The sequence below is a fragment of the Mytilus trossulus genome, chromosome 14, assembly GCF_036588685.1.
Source record: "Mytilus trossulus isolate FHL-02 chromosome 14, PNRI_Mtr1.1.1.hap1, whole genome shotgun sequence".
NCBI lineage: Eukaryota > Metazoa > Mollusca > Bivalvia > Mytilida > Mytilidae > Mytilus > Mytilus trossulus.
In genome coordinates this window covers 62,188,483-62,201,052 of record NC_086386.1, presented here as the reverse complement: position 1 = coordinate 62,201,052, position 12,570 = coordinate 62,188,483, and the positions used below count along the sequence as shown (strand labels likewise).

The 12,570-nt window shown below is 35.1% G+C and overlaps 1 pseudogene; it reads right to left on the bottom strand.

Moving 5' to 3' along the window:
- Positions 1–5,377: 5,377 nt before the first annotated feature.
- Positions 5,378–6,367, bottom strand: LOC134697968 (uncharacterized; annotated as a pseudogene).
- Positions 6,368–12,570: the final 6,203 nt, after the last annotated feature.

The window sequence follows — 12,570 nt, the reverse complement described above, 5'->3', positions numbered from 1 at the left end:
TTATATTCATAAGTACGTCTGAGTCAGTGACAACCCTACAACAGATGTATCCATCGGATCGCCATCAATGATGGTGATACATGGCTGTGTACATAATGTATATACAACTCGTCTAAACATCAACCCAACAATGTTAGATCTGTAAATTTGCTTTCACAAATTTTTGGTTCTTCCCTCGCCGGGATTCGAACCCATGCTACTGTGATATCGTGACACCAAATCGCCTGCACTGCAGCCGTCCCGCTAGACCACACGACCACCTGGGCTCTCAAAAAAGAGCTTTCGGTGGCCATATGTTACCTTTCCACGTCAGTTTTAATCTAGCGGCGTACTACAGTACATGATATATAAGGCATGAAGATGTTATTGTTACAGATCAGCTAAATTATCTATAGTAAAGGATCCTACAAATTAATGTAAGATACAGTCACAGAAAATAATTATATTCATAAGTACGTCTGAGTCAGTGACAACCCTACAACAGATGTATCCATCGGATCGCCATCAATGATGGTGATACATGGCTGTGTACATAATGTATATACAACTCGTCTAAACATCAACCCAACAATGTTAGATCTGTAAATTTGCTTTCACAAATTTTTGGTTCTTCCCTCGCCGGGATTCGAACCCATGCTACTGTGTTATCGTGACACCAAATCGCCTGCACTGCAGCCGCCCCGCTAGACCACACGACCACCTGGGCTCTCAAAAAAGAGCTTTCGGTGGCCATATGTTACCTTTCCACGTCAGTTTTAATCTAGCGGCGTACTACAGTACATGATATATAAGGCATGAAGATGTTATTGTTACAGATCAGCTAAATTATCTATAGTAAAGGATCCTACAAATTAATGTAAGATACAGTCACAGAAAATAATTATATTCATAAGTACGTCTGAGTCAATGACAACCCTACAACAGATGTATCCATCGGATCGCCATCAATGATGGTGATACATGGCTGTGTACATAATGTATATACAACTTGTCTAAACATCAACCCAACAATGTTAGATCTGTAAATTTGCTTTCACAAATTTTTGGTTCTTCCCTCGCCGGGATTCGAACCCATGCTACTGTGATATCGTGACACCAAATCGCCTGCACTGCAGCCGTCCCGCTAGACAACACGACCACCTGGGCTCTCAAAAAAGAGCTTTCGGTGGCCATATGTTACCTTTCCACGTCAGTTTTAATCTAGCGGCGTACTACAGTACATGATATATAAGGCATGAAGATGTTATTGTTACAGATCAGCTAAATTATCTATAGTAAAGGATCTTACAAATTAATGTAAGATACAGTCACAGAAAATAATTATATTCATAAGTACGTCTGAGTCAGTGACAACCCTACAACAGATGTATCCATCGGATCGCCATCAATGATGGTGATACATGGCTGTGTACATAATGTATATACAACTCGTCTAAACATCAACCCAACAATGTTAGATCTGTAAATTTGCTTTCACACATTTTTGGTTCTTCCCTCGCCGGGATTCGAACCCATGCTACTGTGATATCGTGACACCAAATCGCCTGCACTGCAGCCGTCCCGCTAGATCACACGACCACCTGGGCTCTCAAAAAAAGAGCTTTCGGTGGCCATATGTTACCTTTCCACGTCAGTTTTAATCTAGCGGAGTACTACAGTACATGATATATAAGGCATGAAGATGTTATTGTTACAGATCAGCTAAATTATCTATAGTAAAGGATCCTACAAATTAATGTAAGATACAGTCACAGAAAATAATTATATTCATAAGTACGTCTGAGTCAGTGACAACCCTACAACAGATGTATCCATCGGATCGCCATCAATGATGGTGATACATGGCTGTGTACATAATGTATATACAACTCGTCTAAACATCAACCCAACAATGTTAGATCTGTAAATTTGCTTTCACAAATTTTTGGTTCTTCCCTCGCCGGGATTCGAACCCATGCTACTGTGATATCGTGACACCAAATCGCCTGCACTGCAGCCGTCCCGCTAGACCACACGACCACCTGGGCTCTAAAAAAAAGAGCTTTCGGAGGCCATATGTTACCTTTCCACGTGAGTTTTAATCTAGCGGCGTTCTACAGTACATGATATATAAGGCATGAAGATGTTATTGTTACAGATCAGCTAAATTATCTATAGTAAAGGATCCTACAAATTAATGTAAGATACAGTCACAGAAAATAATTATATTCATAAGTACGTCTGAGTCAGTGACAACCCTACAACAGATGTATCCATCGGATCGCCATCAATGATGGTGATACATGGCTGTGTACATAATGTATATACAACTTGTCTAAACATCAACCCAACAATGTTACATCTGTAAATTTGCTTTCACAAATTTTTGGTTCTTCCCTCGCCGGGATTCGAACCCATGCTACTGTGATATCGTGACACCAAATCGCCTGCACTGCAGCCGTCCCGCTAGATCACACGACCACCTGGGCTCTCAAAAAAAGAGCTTTCGGTGGCCATATGTTACCTTTCCACGTCAGTTTTAATCTAGCGGAGTACTACAGTACATGATATATAAGGCATGAAGATGTTATTGTTACAGATCAGCTAAATTATCTATAGTAAAGGATCCTACAAATTAATGTAAGATACAGTCACAGAAAATAATTATATTCATAAGTACGTCTGAGTCAGTGACAACCCTACAACAGATGTATCCATCGGATCGCCATCAATGATGGTGATACATGGCTGTGTACATAATGTATATACAACTCGTCTAAACATCAACCCAACAATGTTAGATCTGTAAATTTGCTTTCACAAATTTTTGGTTCTTCCCTCGCCGGGATTCGAACCCATGCTACTGTGATATCGTGACACCAAATCGCCTGCACTGCAGCCGTCCCGCTAGACCACACGACCACCTGGGCTCTAAAAAAAAGAGCTTTCGGAGGCCATATGTTACCTTTCCACGTGAGTTTTAATCTAGCGGCGTTCTACAGTACATGATATATAAGGCATGAAGATGTTATTGTTACAGATCAGCTAAATTATCTATAGTAAAGGATCCTACAAATTAATGTAAGATACAGTCACAGAAAATAATTATATTCATAAGTACGTCTGAGTCAGTGACAACCCTACAACAGATGTATCCATCGGATCGCCATCAATGATGGTGATACATGGCTGTGTACATAATGTATATACAACTTGTCTAAACATCAACCCAACAATGTTACATCTGTAAATTTGCTTTCACAAATTTTTGGTTCTTCCCTCGCCGGGATTCGAACCCATGCTACTGTGATATCGTGACACCAAATCGCCTGCACTGCAGCCGTCCCGCTAGACCACACGACCACCTGGGCTCTCAAAAAAGAGCTTTCGGTGGCCATATGTTACCTTTCCACGTCAGTTTTAATCTAGCGGCGTACTACAGTACATGATATATAAGGCATGAAGATGTTATTGTTACAGATCAGCTAAATTATCTATAGTAAAGGATCCTACAAATTAATGTAAGATACAGTCACAGAAAATAATTATATTCATAAGTACGTCTGAGTCAGTGACAACCCTACAACAGATGTATCCATCGGATCGCCATCAATGATGGTGATACATGGCTGTGTACATAATGTATATACAACTCGTCTAAACATCAACCCAACAATGTTAGATCTGTAAATTTGCTTTCACAAATTTTTGGTTCTTCCCTCGCCGGTATTCGAACCCATGCTACTGTGATATCGTGACACCAAATCGCCTGCACTGCAGCCGTCCCGCTAGATCACACGACCACCTGGGCTCTCAAAAAAAGAGATTTCGGTGGCCATATGTTACCTGTCCACGTCAGTTTTAATCTAGCGGAGTACTACAGTACATGATATATAAGGCATGAAGATGTTATTGTTACAGATCAGCTAAATTATCTATAGTAAAGGATCCTACAAATTAATGTAAGATACAGTCACAGAAAATAATTATATTCATAAGTACGTCTGAGTCAGTGACAACCCTACAACAGATGTATCCATCGGATCGCCATCAATGATGGTGATACATGGCTGTGTACATAATGTATATACAACTCGTCTAAACATCAACCCAACAATGTTAGATCTGTAAATTTGCTTTCACAAGTTTTTGGTTCTTCCCTCGCCGGGATTCGAACCAATGCTACTGTGATATCGTGACACCAAATCGCCTGCACTGCAGCCGTCCCGCTAGACCACACGACCACCTGGGCTCTCAAAAAAAGAGCTTTCGGTGGCCATATGTTACCTTTCCACGTCAGTTTTAATCTAGCGGCGTACTACAGTACATGATATATAAGGCATGAAGATGTTATTGTTACAGATCAGCTAAATTGTCTATAGTAAAGGATCCTACAAATTAATGTAAGATACAGTCACAGAAAATAATTATATTCATAAGTACGTCTGAGTCAGTGACAACCCTACAACAGATGTATCCATCGGATCGCCATCAATATATATATAAAATGACATATTCAACGAACAATAAACAATGGCATAACATCATAAAACATGTTAGAAATCATTTTTAAAAAAAAACGAGCATAGTTAGATTTTTCGATTCTTTATCAAAATGAAAGTGATGGTATGGATATTGTTCAATACAAGTAATTGAATTCGATACTGATACCAATTACAGGTATAACGTTTGGTATACGTTTTTATAAATATATCGCGTGATCCCTTAAATCCTTTTATTAGTTATTATCAATTAGGCATGCTAGAACCTTATCTATAAATTCACACATATACACACACAAATGGCAATAAATAACACACACCATAACAATGTAAAAATCAGTAGCGTTTATACAAACATTAAAGCACAAATAAATATTGCTTACAACATGGCGAAGAAATCTAATTATTCAATAAGGTGAATCCTTCTTTTTGAAGAATAACAAATTGAAATACTCTCAACTATGATTAACCATTTAGTTTCATAACAATAGTACTAATATTTCAAAACTTGTACGCATCTTTGGGTTTTCTGGCGGTGTGTCGGAGGTCTAATAATTTCGCGAATCGTTCTAAACGATCATGATCAAGACGAGGATTATCAGTATACAATCCAAGTAGGTCCCGTAGCAGTTTGTTGTAGCTAATCTTAGCCTGATTGAACGTCTCAGAACTCATTGATCCATGCACATTTTTGATGTGTTCTTCTTGGCCAAAGCTACATTCAGGGAACATGAGGACTAAACAAGGATTTCCATGAAAGAAGTGTGGCAACGTTGCAGAATTGATACATAAGTTCAAAAACGACAGAAAATAACCCAATGCTTCCTTGACTCCAGATAAAGAGTTATGGTCCTTTGGTATCGTTAGTAATGTTATACAGTGGAAACATATTGTTTTCAGTGATTAGAGGTTGCAACTTTGTGAAGCTGGTTGGTGCCGTCTTGGTTAGAAACGTACGTTTTCAGGATTCGACAGGCCGTTATCAAAAACTGCTGACTGGGATTCGTTTGGCAAACGTCTAGAATGTGTCTCTCGTATCCAGATGTGCAAACTCTCCACAACAAATCCTTGTACATTGCCATCTCTGTGTCTTGGCTTAAATTGACCCATTTCATTACAGCATATACAGGACAGGGCATTTTTGCGCCCCTCGCAGTAGGATCCGGAACAGAATCGTTTCGTATAAGTAGTTCTGGAACAATATCAATATCCAAAGATGACTTGGATTCTTTGGCTTCTAACGATTCACTTTGCAAGGATATGGTAGATAACTTATCGTATAAATCAGGTGTACCTTTCTCTTTATTCAAGAGTATTCTAATGTTTATTGTTGGTGGTTTTGCAATTCTATCGAAAGAATATTCTGTGTCTCGAAGCATTTCATTCACAAGTTCACGGGTTTTGTCGATGATAGATTCGAAGACTTTTAAGTGCAGATTCCTTGAGTTGATTAAATATTTGTTCCTAAATACTTGTTTAAATACTCCGTATTTTTTAATCCAAGGATACTTTTCTAATAGTTCTTCTGCATTATTAACCTGAAGTCTTACCAATCCCAGAGTATTTCCTAGAACTGGTTCTAACTCCAATCAATTTATATCAAATACTAGGATGCTATCAAATTCTAAAGCATCGATGACTTTGAGCCCTTCTCTTGAACTACCAAATTTTATTAGCTGATCGTGAAGAACCAACCCTTCAAACTGCTCTCCTGTAAATCTACGTATTCCTTGCATCACTATTCTAAGAATTTCATCTGTTGTACGACTATTTTCGTCAAAATCTGCAGGATTAATGTTCTGTAAATGTGCATTTCTTGAAATTAAATTTTGTAAGTCATGTTCATTGGTACCAAAGTTAAAAAGCGGTGTTCGCCAGTTGTTCATTGAAGCATCTACTCTGGAGAATGTTTACATTATTGGATTTGGTCTGAAAATACATTATATAATAGTGAAAAATTTGATTTAAGCTTTATGTGTATTATCACATTTCATAAAACTGACAATTAAAATAAAAATAAAAATAATTCAATCTGCCCGGCTCATGATATTGTACGCCAGCAATGACACTAACTATGAAAGATGGTAGTACAAGATAATCAAGTGAATAAAGCTCTTTAAAATATCCTATTTATTCTTTCAATAATATATATAATGATCGTACCTATAACTATTTCAGCTATATTTTACCTGAGATTATAATATGAATATGATCACAATCGTTAATATGATCAATGCGATTTGTATAATAGATATTGGCAAGACTGTGTGAATCTTTAAGTGATCATTGTCATTTGCTTTATTTGCACAACAATGCTGTAAAGGACCAAAACCTTATCGTGCCTAACAGCAATGTATAGCCCTGTCAATGACACAACACAAAGTAGAAATCTAGTATGTAATCATAGATTGACATTTAGTGGTATCAAATATGAAAAAGAAGATGTGGAATGATTGCCAATGAGACAACTCTTCATAAGAGACCAAATGACACAGAAATTAACAACTGTAGGTCACTGTACTGCCTTTAACTACGAGTAAATTCAATACCGCATAATCAGCTATAAAGGCCTCGAAATGACAAATGTGAAACAATTCAAAGCATGTAAAGCAGAGGTTGCGTATGGAGCTTGCTGGTCTATTTGTTTTTTGTTCTTTGTTGTAACATGATTCATGTCGGGGATTTTTGTTTTCAATAAAATACATATTTGACATACTTTGGACTTTTATACTTAATTGTTCATTAAGAATATATTAAGGTGAGGTTTTGGAATTTTTGTAAATTGTTTGGACTCCCCCCCTTTACGATACAGGGTAAGCTATTTTGTATCATAACATTCATTTTTCATTTCATATAAGAACCCAATATCTCATTAAAGGTCATTTACCAAAATTTGAGTAGATTCTAGATTTCTGTTCTTTCGATTTGAAACCCAAATAATATCAATGCAAATATAAGATAAAAGTCCGAGACAGCCTTTTTTCCGCATTTTGTTTTAATTGTTTTTAGATATCTCGAAAAGGAGCTCCATAAACTCTCAATATGTGTAGATAATGTTGTTCTTTTAACTAATTATGACTAAGAGTATACATTTGAAATTCTATTTTTTTTTTATATTTTACCTAGGGAAATCCATAAGTGCAAATCCTGAAATACCATTTTAACTATATTTGTTATGTATTTGTTATATAGATGATGTTCTCTCACTAAAAAATACAAAATTTGGTGTCTATGTTGAACGAATCTATCCCATCGAACTATAGATAAAGGATAAAGTAAAGTCTTATATTTATCAAAGTTGTACATATATCGATGCTAGTTTGTTATGTTTGGTACGGTACACGTGTTTATGCTATTTATAGAAAGGTCTTTTGATTGGATATATAAAGTATGCGGGTAGAATTTCATGCACGGGTGGTTTGATAGTAGTTAAAGTCATTCGAGTCATTGCAGTCAAGTGCTCTAGATGCTTTTTTCCAAATGAATAATTATGATAATTATTTATTTACAGGTTGATAGTCCAAGATGAGTCGCAAATATTGATGTGGTAGTGCTAGTTAGAGACAGACAATTTTCATAATTCTCATTAATATAAAATGAATTACGTGTACTTATTACCTGAATAAAAATGCACTTGACTTTTGCAAGTGGCTACTCCTATGTAAGAGTTTTGTATTATATTGATAAATGTTTTATGTTCGGTTGAGGTTACGAATAAGAACATAATGGCTTATATCTTGACTTACACCTAGAAATTGACAACAAGGGTAGGTTGAAAACAAAACTTTACGACAAAAGAGATGATTTCAGCTTCCCAATGGTGAACTTTTCTATGTTGCAGCATTCTTGCATACGAAGTATATATCTCCCAATTGATACGATATTCCCGGGCTTGTATTTCCTATCATGATTTCCTTGATAGAGGATTGATGCTCACAGGAAAGCTTTAAAACCAAGAGTTCCAAATGATGAAGTTGAAATTATCCCTTCGTAAATTTTAATGACGCCATCATGAGTTGTTTGACCGTTGTTGAATAACTGTTTCAAAGATAATATCAGATATGGTCCTTATGTCGTAACTATAATATCCTTTCCTTTTCACGAATGTGACCTACCGAATTAGACTATTTACCGGATTTGTAATAACAGAAGCAACACGACGGGTGCCACATGTGGAGTAGGATCTGCTTACCCTTCCTGAGCACCTGAGACCACCCCCAGTCTTTGGTGGGATTTGAGTTGCTTAGTCTTTAGTTTTCTTCGTTGTGTCTTCTGTAATAATTTGTCTGCTTGTCTTTTTAATTTTAGCCATGGCGTTGTCAGTTTATTTTCAATCTTTGAGTTTGACTATCCCTATGCTATCTTTCGTCCCTCTCTTATGAAGGATGGTAAATTGATAGAAAAACATTGATGATTTATGAATAGATCGAATAAGAAATAGAATATCAATAGTATTGTTTAAATAAATTCAAGATACAGGTAAGAGATGCACCTTCATTACTCCAGGTATGTCAAGAAAAGAGAGAGCAGGAAATTTATCGCAGCAATAATATTTTATTTCCCGAAAAATCGACATTTTAACATGATTATTAATGTTACATTACTTAAAAAAGGATTTGTCATTCAGGTTGTTGATATTAAGTTAAATAATCTATTATGCTGTTTTCTTTTTGCGATTCGTGATTACTGACGAATAATGAACAATACTTTCTTTTTCTCTGTAGATCCGGTCTATAACAAGAGTACAACAAATTTAATTCTTATGAAACATCATTTGTTGACACTGCTTAAAACTCTGTTTTAAGTTTTCGGTTTCAGTCTACATATTGGGTACTATACATTCTCCTGAATTATGGATGCATCTTCCACCCCATACGGAATTCGTTGAACATATATATGTCCTATTAGATAGCAGTCTATGTAACTAATAATATAACATAAGTACTCTTTTTGAAAATAATCAATGAAAAGTCACAAAACGCGCTGTCACTTTTAGTTTTCGAGTCAACAAACCATGCTTTTATTTGTAGTTCAATCAAGAGTTCCTTAGAGTCTTTGATTCGTGGTGTTTACAATTAAATCAGACACATGCATAAAGCTATTCAAAATTGTCACAACTAATGAGAAACCCGTTGTTAAATTTCATTGATAAATGTTTAAAGACAAAACTCAATGAGTTTTCATGGTTCGTTGTCTTTATATATTTTTTTAATTTACTATCGTTCATTGCAAATTCTTGAACTGGCCCGAGAACACAGTTATTTCGTAGTGCATTTCTTTTAGACAATAAATTCAAATAAAAAATATCTGTAAGTGTACATAGTAAAGTCATTTTCTAATAAAATTGTGTTAAAATATAGGTGAAATATACCAAAAGGACATCCTTACTCATAAGTAAAAATTGATGACGCCGTGTCTGACAAAGAAAAAAAACACTAACTGATAAAAACAGTAGATAAAAGGCAACAGAGAAAACTAAAGACTGAGCAACATGAAACCAACCAAAAACTAGGGAGGATTCCAGCTGCTCCAGAAGTGTAGGAATAATACCACCTAGTTGTGGCACCCGTTGCTTATGTAAGTACAAACCCGGTTTTATTCATTTGGTCATATTCGGGGAAAAGAGAACGGAATTGCAGTTACGACGATAAGAACATTTCCATCGTCATGTGAAACATACGTTATAATTAAATATTTTGTATTTTCAAAACGTTAACAAACACATTTTACAATTATTGTAATACTAGAATATGACAGTAAAATGTGTTTGTTAACGTTTTGAAAATACATTTGACACAATCTATAAAGTATTTTACGTTCCATAAGAGTACAAACTTCTTAAATGGATTTACAGATTTTTTTTATCTATTAATACAAGGGACAGTCGGTTATTATAAAACGATTGACCTGAATAGTTGTGATGTGTAGTCACTCCATAAATAACAGAACAGACAGGACACAGTATTTGTCATAAATTTCCCATAATGTCGTAAACTAGCTTTGTATGGTAGATTTAAGATATATTAGTTATTAACTTATAGTTGCAGTTTAAGGATTTCTAAAACGTTGGGATACCATAAAAACGTTAGAGTGGCATAGAAAAAATGCACTTACCATGAAGCTGTGCCCCCTCCCCTAAAAAAAGAGTAAAAGAAAAGAAAAATAGAAAAACAAAGATTCAGCCTCTGACTTCATAAGTTCAGGCCCGGTAAAAATAATGTATAAATTGAAAGTAAATCAATCATTTACAAATTTATAACTGTTTTAAAAGTTGTTCCTTCAATTTTCACGATCATCAGATAAATAAGTATATGTGAAGAAGATATTTAAATACCTTACCTTGGCTTCTGAACTATACAGCCTATATAAGGTCTCAAGAAGTTTTACGTTTAAAGAGAAAAATATTTGAATCTACATATTAAATCGATAAAAAAAATATTCTCTGCCCTATAGATTTTTATGAATTGAGTTTGAAATATGACCGTAATGAATTCACTGTATCAAATGTATAAATGAGGGTATGGATGGGGGTTCTTTATTTTTGTATTTTTGAAAGGCCATATTCTCTATTCTTTATCTTTGTTGCCCATTATTCTCTTCTTTTTTATTTTAGAATCGCGTTAGTCATATTCTTTATTCATTTGAGTCTATTTTTTTTATTATATATTTCCTTCACCCATTATCTTTTATTCTGTAAACTCTAATCAAGACCCTCATGTAGACTGTTACGTGAATCCTTTGTGAAGTATAGACATGCATCATCAATCTAAGTTAAAAGACAAATTCAAATATAATTCTAAATTATTTTTTTGTCAAATGTTACAATTGTTTTATAACAAGTTTTAATTGCATTTTCTTAAAGAGAGTTCAGAACTGTTTGAATTCGGAGTACATTTAATTCATATGAAATTTGTATTCACATAGTTGGAAATTACAAGTACACTAATTTTGTATTTTATAAATTAGTGCCGTCGAGTGTGTAGTGGTAAGTAAATGTATCTAAATTACAAAATATATGGATTCCGAGTACTTTTTCATGAAATAAGTACAAATTCTTCTTCCGATTTTCTCAAGGTAACTTCCGGTTGTCATTTTTCAAGGTCATATGTCACCCAAACTTTTGTTAAAGGTCATATGGATTTATAATGAACCAAATTGAAGTAATAATCAATGAACCTTTTAATTGGACATTTCAGGGGCACTAACTGCCAGAAGATGCCATTAAATTGTATCATACCAATGTACCATAGAGAATAATACATGGCAAAATACGTATCAGATGCCGTATCATCCCAAGATACCAATACCAGCCAGAGGGCCTTTAGGCCCGAGGAATGATATTGGTCGAGGGTGATACGGCATGTGATATGGATTTTGCCATGTTTTATACGCTTTATCATGTATTTCAACAGGAGAGTATATATGAACTGCTTTTACATCCCTAGCACCTGGGTTACCTTCATTTCTTCTTTGTCTTGTTTTAATGGCTTTAAAAGACCTGCTCAATTAATCATCCGAAGTACCTGGGTTACCTTACAATTTGCGTGCTGTTGTTTTTAAAATATTTTGTTTATTGTATTTTTTGTGTGTGTTTTGTATGGTATTTCATTGAGTTCATTTTTATAGTTGCATTTCGTGTGTCAGAAATATAGACCCTCGACGTTTGTGACGTCACATTCCAAACAATGACGTCATTCGAAAAATTGCGTCACGTCCGAATGACCGTTCATTTAGGATCCAATTTGAGGGGGGAACATTCTGAAGAAGCTTGCATAAATAAAACGGAATTAATGTAAAAATGAAAAAAAAAATGGGAGGAGTGTGATAAAGGGTGCAATAAAGGGTAGGGGTGTGATAAAGGGTATAATAAGGGGTGCGCATGAAAGTTGCGCGATATGGATTAAACAGCAGGCTATTTATCAATTATTCAAAACTTCTGTATTTACTACAAACTTTATGATAAATATTTTTATTACAAAAAAGCAAAACAATTGCTATAATTTTTTTATATGTATCTTTCAAAGTGTTGGAAAAAATGCAAAAATAAGAAAAAGTAAAAATAGAGAATTTGACATTGACCTTTGACCTT